Source organism: Thamnophis sirtalis, unplaced genomic scaffold, assembly GCF_051295495.1.
Source record: "Thamnophis sirtalis isolate CommonGarterSnake01/CBP01778 unplaced genomic scaffold, rThaSir2_p1.2 scaffold_5, whole genome shotgun sequence".
In the NCBI taxonomy this organism is placed as follows: Eukaryota; Metazoa; Chordata; class Lepidosauria; order Squamata; family Natricidae; genus Thamnophis; species Thamnophis sirtalis.
This window is the reverse complement of record NW_028261385.1, coordinates 108,549,986-108,566,277: the sequence shown is the minus strand read 5'-3', so window position 1 is coordinate 108,566,277 and position 16,292 is coordinate 108,549,986. Positions and strand designations below refer to the sequence as shown.

Here is a 16,292-nt window from a genome sequence, read left to right as displayed (position 1 = left end):
TCCATACAATGGCAATTTTTTAAAAAGTATTTTAATGGTTTTATTGTTTTTATTGATTTCAACTGTTTTCATAATTTTAATTGTGATATATGTTTTTGAATTATGAGCTGCTCAGAGTTGTTTGCTGAGATAGGTGGCTATAGAAATTAATTAAATAAGTAGATAAAAATTTAAATAGATTTTTGAAGACCACTTATGAGCCCAACTTGCTCAACTGTGTAGGATGGATGTTTGGTGTCCTCAGGTGAGCAACTTCAATAACAGTCACACCTATATCATAGTTGTATTGACAGAACAGATATTCCAGAACAGTCACCAACAAGAGTTTTAGAAATTCCTGAAAAAGAATGGAATGCCAGCACTGCCACCAGCTACAAATACATTGGTTGAAAGGTTTGTTCAGAATTTTAACATGCTTTGCAAGCAATTATGGAAGAACACAACATACTGAAACCAACAGTTTCTAAATTGCACAGTTTCTGCAACAGCAAATCCAACCAGCAATATTCTTCTTAGGTCATTATTTACATTCAAGGTTACAAGGTTCTCAACCTATTTTGAGAAATACTCAGAATAAGCAGCAGAAACAAACTGGGCACTTTTCATATTGAAACTGATCTACTGTCCAGCTAAAGAGTGCAAGGGTACAGAAAGAGGAAATTGTGGCTAAGACAGTATGAAACTCAACTATAATTCCTAAGATATGACCAGTCGGAGCTTATCCATTATATAGGCATATGATGGTTCCTTCATAATTGTAAATACTGCCAGGTACCCTAAGCATTCCAGATGCTTTATTATGCATTATAAATGCATAATAAATACAAATACAAATACAGACTGATGATGGACATTGCCTAATTTGTATATGAAAACAGTCAGAGCACCTATAAATATAACCAAATCTGTGATCTTGTATTTTGACCTGCCTGTATATGTTGCAAATTATGCAGCTCCCTGGAGTTTTGATAAACAAAGTAAAGGAAAACAAAAACCATCCTATTCCTGTTTAAGACATCTGGATACATCTGGATACCTGAATCCTACTGAGGAAAGCATCATGCAGGAAATCCTAGTAAGCTGATTAGGAAAGAGAAGATGGTTACTTAGCTGCTGATTATATTCATTAGCATCCATCATGGCAAAGATCCTAAACTAAAATGTGTGTCTGAGTTTCCTTGTGCATTCTGTATAATCTGCATTATATATACATATACAGGCTTTGGTATTGTATCATTTCCTCTTTAATAGCTAAATGAGATTGGATGAGTCCATCCAATCACCATGGGTTGAGGTATCATTAGTATGCTGAAGATATCCATTTGTACATCCCCACCCCTGGGGAATTAAGTAATGCCGTGAATATCTTATCTCAGTGTCTGTAGGCTGAGAGGATCTGGATGGAGAATACCAGGCTTCAGATGAACCCAGGCAAGTCTGAGTGGCTTTGAATTTTGGGGCCCACTGATTCCAGGATTTTACCATTTTTAGTGTTGGATGAGGTGGCGCTGCCCTAGAGAGACCCAGTGTGTACTCCTAGATTCATGACTCCTCCTTGATCAACAGGTGGCAGTCATGGCTAGGAGGGGCTTTGCACAGCTTTGTCTTGTGTGCTAGTTGCACCCATTCCTGGATCAGCAGGTCCTACTTACAATCAGTCATGCACAATATGTTCTACATGGGACTGTCTTTGAAAAATATCTAGAACAGTGGTTCTCAACCTGTGGGTTGGGACCCCTTTGGGGGGGTCAAATGACCCTTTCACAGGGGTCGCCTAAGACCATCGGAAAACACATATTTTCAAAAAAATATGGAAAACATAAAATGATTTTATGGTTGGGGGGTCACCACAACATGAGGAACTGTATTAAAGGGTCGCGACATTAGGAAGGTTGAGACCCACTGATCTAGAAGCTTCAGCTGGTAGAGAATGCAGCAATACAGCGAATTATATGTACTCCTCGGACAGTGCATGTTACATGTTACAGCTCTGCTTCATCAGGTCCATTGTCTGCCAGTTTTTCTTCAGATCAAATTCAAGGTGTTAGTTTTAAGATCTAAAAGTGGGTTATCTGACAGACCACCTATCCTCAGTTGCAACAGCTCACCACATTAGATTTAACAAAGAGGGCATTCTGCAGGTACCATTAGTAGAGAGCTGCAATTGGTAGGTCCCAGGAGACGTGCCTCTCTGCCATGACACATGCCCTATTGAGCACTCTTGCCCCCATTAGATTAGCTCCATCTCTTTGACATTCTAAAAGTCCTTTCAGACCTGATTATGTCTGGGGCAAAAACTACAAAAAGGGGGAAAAGTGGATCTAGGAAACTACAGATCAATCAGCCAGACATTGATACCTGGGAAGATCCTGGAAAAGATAAGCAGTGCCTTTGTGAGCACCTAGAAATGAATAATGAAATTATTTGAAGCCAACATGGGTTTGTCAAAAAGAGGTTATGCAGGATAAACCTTATTGCCTTCTTTGATAAAGTGACTCAATTGGTGGATAAAGGAAATGATGTGGACATAGTTTACTTAGACCTAAGTAAGGCATTTGACAAAATAGACCACAACCTACTTCTTCATAAGATAGAACAATGTGGAATAGAGAGTACCTCCCCCAGATGCATTTGGACCTGGTCAACCAACCACACTCAGCATGTAGTCCTCAATGGAACAACATCTACATGGAGGGAAGCATGCAAAAGGTTACCTCAAGATTTTGCCTTAGGCCCAATATTCTTCAACATCTTCACCAATGATATAGATGAGGGGATAGAAGGGGAACCATCAGATTTGCAGACAACATGAAGCTGGCAGGGATAGCCAACACTTTAGATGATAGACTCAAGGTTCAGAAGCTCCTTGACAAACTTGAACACTGTGCTCTATCCAACAAAATGCAATTCACTGGTGAGATCACACTTTGAATACTGCATCCAATTTTGATCAGCATGATACAGGAAAGATGTTGAAACCCTAGAAAGAAGAGCAACAAAGATGACAAGGGTTCAGGAGGCTAAACTATATAGTGAATAATTGAGGGAACTAGGTATGCCAAGTCCAATGAAGAGAAGGAATAGGAGTGTTATGATAGCTGTCTTCAAGTACTTGAAGGACTGTCACAGAGAAGAAAGGACTGACCTATTCTCCAAAACACCTGAGGGGTAGAGTGATGGGACCTAGAACTAAGGATAATTTTCTGAGCAGTTAAAACAATCAGTGGAATGGCTTATTTCCAGGAGTTGTGGGGGATCCATTGCTGGAAGTTTTCCAGAAAAAGACTTGACGTTTTCAAGTCTAGAATGGTATAGGGTCTTCTGCTTGACCAGAGGTTTAGACTAGAAAACTTCCAATGCTTTTATTCTATAGTCTATGTATGCTTAGGTGGCTCCATTGCTGAAGTCACCATTCTTATCTTGTCTTTGCCTATGGTTTGTTTTTATAACACTTATCTTTTAATGTAGATTTTTACATTTTATATTTTTGTATCTGATGTTTTTTTCAACTGTTGTATGCCATCTAAAATCACTTTTTGTTCAATGGGCAGCTATATAAATCTGATTAATTAATTGATTAATTGATTAATGACATCACACAAATGCGTAAAGATGGACTTATTTTGATGGACTTCGTGACTGTGCATTTGGAGAGGCTGTGCATTAAGCCAGTCACGCAATTTACACCTCTGTCTCTACAGCTTGGTGATTTGCCACTGTTAATAATGCATTCTCTTGGAGCTTAACAACAACAAAAGATTTGGAAGCTGAATGTGGTCTGTGAACAGCCCATCCCTGCAGTAGTAATCGATCCTTCAGAAAATACATTGGTTTAACAGAAACTGAACTGATTTATAAATTCCACTGGCTAGTATAGGAAACCCACCAATAATAGTAACTTTTCAACAGAAAAGTTCTATAGGCACAGTAAACCATTTGAAGGAAACACCTAAAATTTTGGAATAAAGGGAGAAGATTAATTTTGTGGAGTGATTATGTACCAAGAAATATGTCCAGTTTCAGAAATTTCACAGTGATGGATTGTCTTAATTTTATTTCTCTTTCTAAAGAAACAAGGGCTGTAATGTTCTCGATATAACAGTTTTCAAACAGATTTTCCTCTGGTGAATAAAAAGCTTATCAAATTTTAAACAAACAGGTTTTTTTATCCAAAATCAATATTTAAAACATTGGGGCAGTAAAAAATATATCAATAAGCTCCCCAAATTTTTGATGGGCAACATCTATGAAAACTATAGCAATTGTATAGATTCCCTTTGGCAAAAAGTCTTCCAAATTATAAAATGACATGGAGAGGCTCTTGAACAGAATAAAATGTTATTTGCAAGCAATGCCATTGCCTGAGCATATAGTTTGGTCTCAAAATGATCCCTCAAAGCAAAATAAGGAATATTGAATAAGTATTTTGATTCAAAGACATTTCAGAATGAAGTGATGGACAACATTATGTTAATCCTTTAGCTGTTTCTGGAGTATGATTCTGAACTCAAGTACTGTGTTGAGCTTTGGGTACCACAGTTTAAGATGGCTTCAGATACAGTAGAACTGATTCAGAAAATGAGAGGGGGCTAGGCACTAAGTGCTTTGAAGAGAGATTGAAAGAATGTGAATATTTGCTTTGAGAAGAGAAGACAGAGTGGGGCTTGAGAGTACTTTTCAAGTGCTTTCAAGGAATGGGACACAGAAGGTCAAGACTTATTTTCTTTCATTACATAGTGCAGGATATCAAATAATAGTTTAAAACAACAGGCAGTAGATTCCAAATGAATGTTTTTAAAATTCTTATCAGCAAGACTGGTCAGTAATAGAACCAGTAATTCAGCCTGATACCATAGTAGGATTATCTTTGTTGGATGCATTTAAACAGAGGCTGGACTACTTATTCATAGAATCAGAGATACTCAGACCTTTGAGGTCATCTAGCCCAATCCCATGCTTGATGCAGGATGTGCTGTAGCATATCTCTCAGATAACTATCTAGCCTTCATTTGAGGACCTCTAGTAACAGCCTGCACAGTTGGCTGACAAATTGTATGGTCAAGAAGTTCTTCCTGATGATGATGACCTATGGTGGCACAGTGGTTAGAGTGCAGTACTGCAGGCTGACTGCTGGCTGCCTGCAATTTGGCAGTTCGAATCTCACCAGGCTCAAGATGGACGCATCCTTCCAAGGTGGGTAAAATGAGGACCCAGATTCTTGGGGGCAATATGATAACCCTGTAAAATGCTTAGAAAGGGCTATAAAGTACTGTGAAGTGGTATATAAATCTAAATGCTATTGCTATAAGCATGCACCTTCTTTGTTGTAGTTTTAATGCATTGATTCTAATCTTGCCATCTTAGGCCGCAGAGAATAAGCCTATGTGTGACAATAAGTCAGACATCTGGAGACTGTTGGAGAAGCAACCTACATCCTTTCACTATTCCTGATGGGGCTTTATTGCACATCTGTTCACCACCTTGTTAGGTTGTCTCCAAATTTGCACCCATTTATCACAGTTAAAACCCGAACTCCAAATTAGATTTGACCAAGACAGAATAGAATGAAACAACTCTTTCCCATGAACTGGACTCCCGTGGTCCCATTGATCCCAAAAGAGAATTTGCCCTTTTAGCAACTGCATCAGACTGCTGGCTCATCTCTAACTTTAATAAGAGCACCCAGATCCCTTTCACTTTTACTACTTCCAGACCAGGTGTCTCCCATCCTATTCTTCTGCCTTCTATTTTTTCTGCCCCGATGAAAAACTTAAATTGCATTACATTTATGTCAACCTATTAATTAAAACCTACCTAGATCTCTTTTAAATCTTCTCTTTCTCATCTAATGTATTATCTGTAATCTAATTTTGTGCATCTGCAGACTCAGCAGTTTTATATCATCTGCAGACTTTCTCATCTTATTCACCACATTTAGAAAAAAGTTGAAGAGGATGGCTCCAGTCAAGCTCCAGTCATCCAACCTTTTGGTTGTGGTCATACAGCCAACTCTGAATTCATAGAATCATAAAACAATGGAGCTGAAAGGGACCTTCTAAATCAAAGCCTGCCTAGGGCAGAGCCACCTGTAGGTTCTGTGATATTGTTAGACAGTATTAAATTGTACCAGAATTGAATGGCACAGAATTCAATCATTTAATGTCACTCTTTTTCCCTATTGTAGAACTATACAGAGAACTGAAAACATTTGCACATCTAAAGCACTCAATCATTTATAGATTTGGATGGGATTTATCTTATTTTCCCTTTTACAATCAAAAATATTTGTCTGAAGTACAGTACATTGATCTGATTCACATATTTACTAGATGCTTATGGTGGGGAAACAGATATTTAGCAGAGGCACTCACAATCCTGAAAAATGTGCCTTCCACCTAGAATCAATTTGACTCTCTCAATGAGGAAAAATTGCTACAATATCTATTAGAGCACCATACCATTTTCATGGGTGATGACACAATTTCCTTGTCACTATAGTAGTAAACAAAGAAATGATTTAGCACAGTCTCTATTATTAGAAAGGGTTTAAATTATAGTATATCTACATACTGACAGCCACATTAATTTTAATACAAAACAAATTTCCAAAATGGCATTGCCCCTGAATATTCCACCAATATATATGGCATTGCCCCTGAATATTCCACAAAAACAAGGGTCAATTTTTTTCCTCTCCAAGACTATAATTGACCTGCAGTCAGCAAAACCAAAGGAGAGTTTAGGGGAAATATATATATTTATTGAGTAAATTATGTTTCCCCTTATAACTCAGAATGGTTTATAAAAAAAATAATGCTCTATCAAATAAGGTTTATAAATAACTATTAAAAAATAAAACCCTCTGACTCAGTGGTGGGATTCAAATAATTTAACAACCAGTTCTCTGCCTTAATGGTTTCTTCCAACAACCACTTCACCCAACCGCTCGGAAAGTTAACAACTGGTTCTCCCGATGTGGTGCGAACTGGATGAATCCCACCATTGCTCTGCTCCTCCAAAAGTCCAACTATGTCTTACACATGCACATAACTTTGCTTGCTTGCTTGCTTATTTGAAGAATCTTATGTCCAGGTAGATTGCATATGAAAGGACAGGAAAGAGTTATAATTTTTCCATTACCTCTCTCTCCCCAAATTTTTGTTCTTAATCATTGTTACTCTCTGGGGCTTTCTCTGTATTTCCCCCTTCCTTCTGTATTCTGGCTTACCCTTCTGTGGATGCTTCACTTTGTCTTCAACATAAAAAACTCTGACAGGTTTACAAGTTGCATATACTTAAAATATATGAAGTGACCAAAGGATATCTTTCCATTTTGTTTATGCTTGGTGGGACTCATAAACAGCTGAGTAGGCTTATTTACTGAAATAAAAGGTAAAGGCAAAATTTTCCTCTGTCCAGTCATGTCTGACTGTAGGGAATGATACACATCTCCATTTCTTAGCCAAAGAAGCCAGCATTCTCCAAAGACACTTCTGTGGTCATGTGGCCAACATGACTCTATACCAAGACCCACAGAATGCTGTTACCTTTCCACCAAAGCGGTGCCTATTTATCTTCTCACATATTTTGCATACATTCAAACTATTATGTTGGCAAGGACTTGGGTCAAGAAACAGATACTCACTCCATCACAAAGTGCTTGGATCCCAAACCTGGGTTGTCAGCTTTTTAACTGACAAGCTCAGTGTCTTTAATCACTGAGCCATTGTGCTACTAATTTTTTCTTAAATAATAATAAAAAAATAAAGCTTGAATTGAGACCTTAGCAATGGGTGTACCATTAAATAATGGCAAAAAGGTTACAGGTAGATTTTGATTTATAATCACATTTGGGACCAGAAATTATATTAGTAAGCAAGGCAGTTGTTAATTGAGTTGCAGCTCAATTTCACAAACTGACTTGCTTTGTTAAGCAAATCTTTGCCATTAAGTGCATGTATGTGGTCGTTAGGTGAATTTGGCTTCCTCGTTGGCTTTACTTGTTGGAAGTTGGCTGGGAAAGTAACAGATGGCAATTGCATGGCCATGGGATGCTGCAACCATTGTAAATATGTGCTTGTTGGCAGGTGCCTGAAACATGTGACTGTGGAGATGCCCCAATGGTTGGTAAGCATAATGACTGGTTGCAAGTCATTTTTTTCAGTGCCATTGTAACTTTTTATATTTAGATATACAGGTAGGGAAAAAAACAAGAGCTATACATAAAGTTTTACAAGATGCAAACAAAAGACTAAAATTGTATTTCACTGCTTGTTGTTTGGTGTGAATGAAAGAATGGCTGTTGCTGAGAAACAAGAAACGTTTATGGTTAGAAGGCTACAACCTGAGATTTGGATGGCAAGATAGTTAAAATTAACATGGACTTTATTAGATATGCCGTATTGAGAATGTGGAATAGATATAAACACAGGTTGTCCCTAAAAACACCTTTATGTTTGCTGTTTGCTTGCTCTCCATTTCAGTCCAAAATAGGAGTGTCCCTTCTATTATTCAGACTGCTATCTCTCCTTTACAATCTCATTCACTTGCCTGTGTGGAAATTAGTCTAGACTAGCAGCACTTCTTTCCCAAAAGCTGTGAACCAGGATTTCTGAGAAGTCAATGAAATAATTGCTCAGCTTCTCAGTTGGAAAAGCAGAGGGACAAAAGTCTATTAAACTGGGAAGGGTGGTGATGAAGGGGGCTATTAAGAAGGTAATAGGGCAATCACCTCTTTTAATGCCTTCTTCCTAGCATACAATAAAGTTTCTTATCTATTTGTGCTGTGTTGTTGTCAGCTGAGTTTAAACCCAAGAGTTTAGTCTAGCTGTACTCATTCAAGAATCTCAGAACTGCACTGCCAAGTTGATGTACAGAGTCTGATGTAAAAGGCTAAAAGATTTCCACCTAAAATTGTCTATCATACTTTCAAAACAGAACAGCCCATGGAGGCCTCTGGAGATTTCAGATTCTCACTTTCACACACTACCAGGGCATCTGGAAGTAGCACATATCTCTGTTATAGACCAGTTCCTATCACCCAGTCTTTCAGCTTTCTAATGGAAATGTCAGGTACAGTGTCATTTACTGCTAACCATGTGGATGTTTCACATAACTTAGACCTCTCCTTTAGGAATTGGGTTCAGTCCAAGTCACTGCATTTAGCCAAGGAGGGTTAATGGCTTTTGGTTGCCTTTCCAAGAATAATAAAAGACAAGGAAAACCATTCCAGCAGCAATATTTAATGTAAGCTTTTGGAAACTCCGCTACAGTTTGCTGCACAAGCTTGCGGAGGCCACAGATTAGTTACATTCATAAAACTTCCTTTGTTGCAATTGTTACATCTCTTATCCATTAAAACTTCCTTGGTTGCAACTGTTATATCCATTCAGAATTACACACTCATGAATAAAATTTTCCCCAGTGCAATAAATAAGTAAACCAGCCTTTAACCACTGATTTTTACCCTAAATCTGTTTTTGTAAGAATGACATCTTTTTTTTTCAGTTTTACTTAATTATAATCCTTTAAGCTATTTTTTAACAGTTCTATTATTTACTAGACAACCCATGACCCATTTCACAGAATATTATTTTTACTAAATTCATCAATACTTTCAGTAATGATAGAGCATCTAATGATGTTCCTTTAGTGGAAAGGTTCTTAACAATTCAGGGAAATACTCAGAATTATAGCTGCCTTGTAAATAGCCCATGTTGAACTGTTTAGTGTGTTTGATGTTTTGCATTATATCACAAACTGTTTTAAGATAATTTTGATATCATAAAATGTTTTACAATAAAAGGTAGTCCTTGATTTATGACTACAATTGAGGAATCAGAGTTTTAGCAATAGATAGATGAGAGATTAGAGTAGACAGATAGTCAGCCAGCCAGCCAGACAGACAGACAGACAGATAAGTTGCTATTAATCCCCTATGAATAGAGGAGCATAAAGTTATAAAAAAAGACAACTATGATGAAAATTATTTTGATAAGGACACATGCAAACCACATGCAAACCATTCCACAGCATTTGCTCCAAGGTCAAAACCTATATGTTTAGTGACCTCCTCCATATTGACATTAGAAGGGTCCACTAAGTCTACTAGGCATGAATTAACTCTAGTAGTTTTGAGTCTAACTGCTTGCAATTAATCATTGCTTTGGATTCTGTGCCAGCATATCATAAGGATTATGCCAGCATAGCATCATATACATGGAAGTGAATTACTAATATACTGTAACTTTGTCAATATTGAGGAAATAGTTTCAGGTGCATTTAAAAATAGAAGTGTAGCTCCTAAACCATCAATATATTTATTTTTTAAAGATTTCCCATCCACTACCATGTGATAAACTACAAAAAAAAGAAAAAAGGGCAGCAGAAATTAAAACTACCTCATTGAGAATAATCCACTACCATCCTTGGGAATGGTGGAACACTGAAATCAGACTAGCTCTGCAGAAAATAATAATAAATGGAATATATACTTGGGAACCTTATATATCAGAAGATATGGCGTAATGCCACATTACTCTGACTTTGCACTCTACAACTATAAGGATGTTTGAATAGGGTTTATAGTTGTATGGAACCAAAATGGTTATATATATTTTGAAATTCAAGATTGCAAAGAGAGGGTAATCAGGCTAGTTTGCATGCTTGCGGTTCTGTATTGTTAAAACACAGCAAGTACATCCAACTTGGGCTCTTGTAGAAATTCACATATACATTATTCCCTACTATCTTTTTTAACTTAAAACATATATCTGCATATGAGAAGCAAGTATACAACATTTGCTCTTGCAGTGAGTACCCAGGCAACTGGGCAGCAATTCTGGAGTAGCTCGCTGGGTTGTGCAGATTAAATAAAATATTTTATTGCTTACAATGAATATTTCACTTCCTCCCTCCTGACAAAAGATAACAATTATCCATGATTGTTTTACTATTCACAGTCCTTAATGATATATGCAAGGCAGTATTCTTGAGGTCACACACAATTGCCATGGTCTGGAGGAAGCCATCTTTATTATGTACATAGGGTTTCCAAGATAGGACCTATTGGTTTAAAATCCTCCTTTGCATGCTCTCCCATTTCCCTGTTAACTTGTCATACTCACACTCATCCCCATTCCATTTTTCTCTTCACATAGACAGTCACCAAAGTATGCAGTAGTTAGCAAAACATTGGGTTAACACCAGAAATGAAGATAATGTTAGAAAAAAACTTAAAAGGAGGAACTGTATCTTGAGTCTCTTTTGTATAAGAAAGAAGAAAGAGAAAACATGGCCAGTCTTTCTATGACTTATAGCCTATATAGCAATAGCAATAGTGTTTAGGCTTATGTACCACCCCATAACACTTTCTGGGCAGTTTATAATTTAAGCATTATTTTCATATTACCCCCCAATAATTTGGGTCCTTTCCAATCTCAGAAGGATGGAAGGTGAGTGAACCTTATCAATATCAATAAAATAGAGTTACATTATTTCATGTAGAATGTGTTTTGTGAACTGATTTATTCTGAAGGATGGACAGCGAGAATACTCATAAAATTCACCACAACACCTAACCTATTAACAGAACTAACTTTTGTCATCAGGTGAAGAAAAATTGTTCATTCCATGCCATTGTATTTTTGTAGTTTCAGTTGGTCAAGATAGGAACTCAGCTGAGGGGTTGCACTGAGCCTAGAGACTTTGAGCCTTCAGAACATGTAAAGAAATATGAGGACTAAGTAATAAAAAATGCAGAAAACTGAGAGATAAGAGAATTAATTCTACTTTGCACATCACTTTGAAACAAATCCTGTCCTGATTTTACAGTCCTACATTGTGTAATTTTTCAGTCAGAAGAGATACTGGCTGGGTTTGCATACAGCAAGCACTATAGAAAAAATATTATTTCATAGCATATAATAGTCCTAAGTACTTAGGAAGCTGCTTATGAAAACATGTCAGTAAATCTAGGCATTTCATATACACACACATAGCATGCACCTACAGGCAGAGAGTGAGAAGAAACTCAAGGAAGTAATTTTTTTATCAATATGATAATTGCATGATTTTTATTTCTGAACACATGTGTATCGTTCCTGCATTCATTCTCCAATTTTATTATGCATTCTTAATACAAGTTGATAAGTGTATCCAAGTTTGTGGTAACAGTTTGGCAGAGTATGGCCTGGGAAACCAGGACAAAGCCACAACAACCCAGATCCAAATTTCTAGCAAAAAGAAAAAGCTAAAATTATATGCTATGCTAGCAGATAATAACATCACGGCAACAGTAGATTGTATGGCAAATCATATGCATAATGCTCATAACACATACTCACATTGCTTTTTGAGCACAGATGAGCACTATATGATAGATGGACTGCATGTGACTTCCCCAAATCATTTTTCGTGATGCTAGACACACTGATTTCACTTTGTTTGCCTTTCTTGAGTCATAAGCATTGTGATGCGTATGGCTTAAAATTAACCCTCGAGAAAAAGAGCAAGATAGAGGTAGAATCCTGGAAAATTAAGACTTCAGATCTTTATTTAGAAATCACTGGGGACTTTTAATAATTGCTGCATTAATTTTGAAGTACTTATTGATCAGCCCTGAGTCTCAAAATCTCCCTAGATACTGATAGTAGACTGACTAATGTGGTTCCTTAAATACTTGTTTTTTTAAAAAAATAAATAAATATTTTTGTCTTCATTCAATTGTCTGGAATTTAATTTACTCTCTAGAATTTTCAAAGATAATACATTTCGACTGAGCCACTTTGCTTCAATATCCTAGAATGCAGTTATTCTGGTCCTGGACTTTTGAATTTATTCCAAATAAACAGATTTTCCTGACTGTCTTTCCATCCTCATGCTGCTGTCCAACTGATGGGCATTTGCTAGTGACCTCAATGACATAAAAAGAACAAAACATACATTGTTATAACCCAGTGCAAACCTAATCATACTTGTGACACATTGGATTTCTGTCATGACATTACGGCATTCATTTTTGCACTCTCCCCATCCCTCTGGCTGACACCTATGATTTTGTTCCTTCAACCTGCTGTACACAATTGCCAAATCTTGAGTCAGAATAGAATAGAAGATAACTGCCTTTTCCTCATTACCAGTTAGTATGTTGTCATATTTCCCTCAAATCTACTAAAGAACTGGTATCTTTCTATCATTTTTCAGAACATATCGGAAGAAACCACTGTCCTTTGCCACAATAATTACAATTTCAGGATGTCTGGACATACTCTTACTTGATGATAAGTTTCTCTTTCCAATTTCTAATTTCTGTCCTTGTTTATTTTCAGATTACTATTTTTTTTTCTCTGTAGCTACATTGGCTTTTACGAGTTCCTTGAGACTATGCCTATAGTATTCCCCATTATTAGGAATTCCTCCAATCTTTTTTACATTAGTTTCTCTTAACATGATTTTATCATTTTTGTCATTTTTCTGAGCTTATTACAATAAATAAAGTCCAAGCTGTTTGTTCTTACTCAACATTATTTTCTCTTAAAAATATCCCCATTAAGATGCCACTTCCCTGAATATTGTTGCTACTTTCATTTTACTGATTAGGGTTTTCTAACTGGTTAGTATTAAGGAAAAAAAGTTGTCCCTATGTACTTCAACTTTTGAAGGTGAAAGTTGTTAACAAGTCAAGAATGGTTGCCAGTGTGCCTAAAAGACAGCAGAATAATTAAGTTTCCCAAGGTTTTTTTCCTAAAGAGTTGTTTTTAGACAACATCTCCCATTTCTTCTCCTTGGCATGGCTAGCCAATAGGTACCAAATACAATATAGAAAGTATATGAAATGGAAGAGTATCTTGAAATCTATTCTCTTGTATTCCTGAGGAAGTGTGAATATTTTCAACATATAATACAATTCTATAATATAATTTTTCATTTTTTATATTCCAGCTACTCATCCTACCAGCCTAGCTATTCCTATAAGAGCATATATTTCTTCTTAGATGTAATTCTGTTTTTTCCCTTCGTGCTCTGAATGTTAGTGCCCAGATAATAAGGACAATTGATTTCATGACTTTTCTATTTTTTTTATAAAGATTCTGTTTTTTTTCTTATTTTTTATTGAATGATTTAATTTGCCTCTCAACAGGACTACAAAAACAGATGAAAATATATTCCAAGTTCTTGAGCTTGCTTCCTGAAATTGTAAAATAGTTATTTTTGATGGCCCAATTGTTCTTATAAAATAAATATGAGCAGGAAGTGGTTATTTATTATTGGTGAATTTGGTGAATCTGAGGAGGTTGTCCTATCACAAATCCAACCCTGTTGGTTAACATACCAAATGTTCTGGTGTCATCTTTATTTATGTTCCTTGTGGCTCTAAGTCAGAACCATCTTATTATTTTCTTTATTTTGCAACTAGCAGTTGCACCCTCTCTGCTCTATAGGGCTCTTCACAAGTTCATTATGCTCTCTCATTAATCTTCTTTTTCTGATAATCTTTTTTATTCATTGAGCTTGGGTTTTTTGCTTGATAATGTCTCTTGTAATGCTGTAACAGTTCTTTTGTCAGTCTATAAGAATTTTCTATCTCCAATCACCTGAAGTGAAGCAATTGAAATGAAGATGTCTGTTGAAGTGTCCCTAGTTTTCTAGAATACATTTTAGTTCCCATTATTTCCAAAAATGCTGCGAATATTAATCAGTGCAAGAAGCTATCAAAAAAATGGCAGTGTCATACCATTACCTATCAGTGAAAAAAAATTTGTAGCTTTTTGAAAGTTTTCTTTTAGAACTCCCTCCGAGTAAAATGTAAAATTAAACAAATCTCAACATAAGTAAAGGGGACGTGGTGGTTCAGTGGCTAAGACCCTGAGCTTGTCAATCAGAAGGTTGGCAGTTCAGCAGTTCGAGTCCCTAGCGTCATGTAACGGGGTGAGCTCCCATTACTTGTCCCAGCTTCTGCCAACCTAGCAGTTTGAAAGCACGTAAAAGATGCAAATAGAAAAATAGGGACCACTTTGATGAGAAGGTAACAGTGCCTTTGGTGTTGAGTCATGCCAGCCACATGGCCATGGAGACATCTTCAGAAAGCACTGGCTCCTTGGCTTAGAAACAGAGATGAGCACTGCTCCTAGAGCCAGAAACGACTAGCATGCATGTGCAGGGGAACCTTTACCTAAACATCAGTAAAGTTAATAAAGTAAAATGAATATAGGAAGATTTTAAAATGAATTTTAATAAAGTACATACTATGCATGTATGCATCATGTAATTCTTTTTCAGAATAAGATATAGAAATAGAAATAGCCAAAGAAATTGAAGGCAGGAATAAAAAGTAATTTGATAAATAAATTTAAATTCATTGATACATAAACAAAATAAAAATTTACACCAACATCATTTACTATACCTTTCTGTACCTTTCTATCTTTGCCAACCATCTTGCTTTATTTACCATGTCTATATTTTGCTTACCATGAGACTTTTTATTCTTTAAACCTTTTTTTAGGATATCATGATTGCCACCCCATCATCTGTTTTTTCCCCTTCCTCTCAATCATTTGTTCCTCTTACCTACCCTTTTTTGCAACCTCAGCATAGCCTTTACACACATACTTCTCAAATGTCCCATTCTCATTGCATTCAAGTCACTTTAGGTTTCTTTCTCATATACCTAAATCTCATTTCCATATCATGAAAGTGGGCAGAAGCATGGTCTTGTACATAGCCATTTTTTTTGCTTATTTCAGAAAACATGTATTCTTCATTTCAGCTTGCATATGACCTTCTGCCTTTTATTCCAGCTTTTGTGTGTTTTACAGTCTTCATTTTCATCTTCCCATTCTACCATATGACCCAAAGCGTTGTAAAAGAAAATAGGAGAAAGTAAAGAAATAATGGGCGTCCCTCCCCCTCAAGAAGAGCAAGACTCTACATGCCACACAAAGCCTAGTACAGAGCCCGAGCCATTGGCAATTGTGCACCCCTGATTCAGGGTCTCTGAAAGAGCTTCTGTTTGCTCAGCATGGTGCATTCAGTCGCTCACAGTGGGCAGGCAGTGGTGAGGAAGCTGTCTGTAGCAAGCAGCAGCCAGGCAGACTCTTTCTCCAAAGGCTTTTCTGCAAAACTCTGATATTAGCATGCTTTGTTCACTTGCTCAGTGAAGTACTGGCTTATTTTAATCCAAAATTTTGGGGAGTAGAGATGGAAACAACCCTTTGTTGAAACATCAATGCTAGGGTTTCCTGCTCAGTTTTAAAGTGTATACAGGGTTGTAATTATACAGGGTTCAAAAG

General features: G+C 36.7%; 1 long non-coding RNA gene across 1 annotated transcript in view; it reads left to right on the top strand.

Annotated features, from left to right (window-relative positions):
- LOC148045538 (uncharacterized) overlaps window positions 1-16,292 on the top strand; it is a 110,026-nt gene that overhangs the window by 11,436 nt on the left and 82,298 nt on the right. The window lies entirely within an intron of this gene.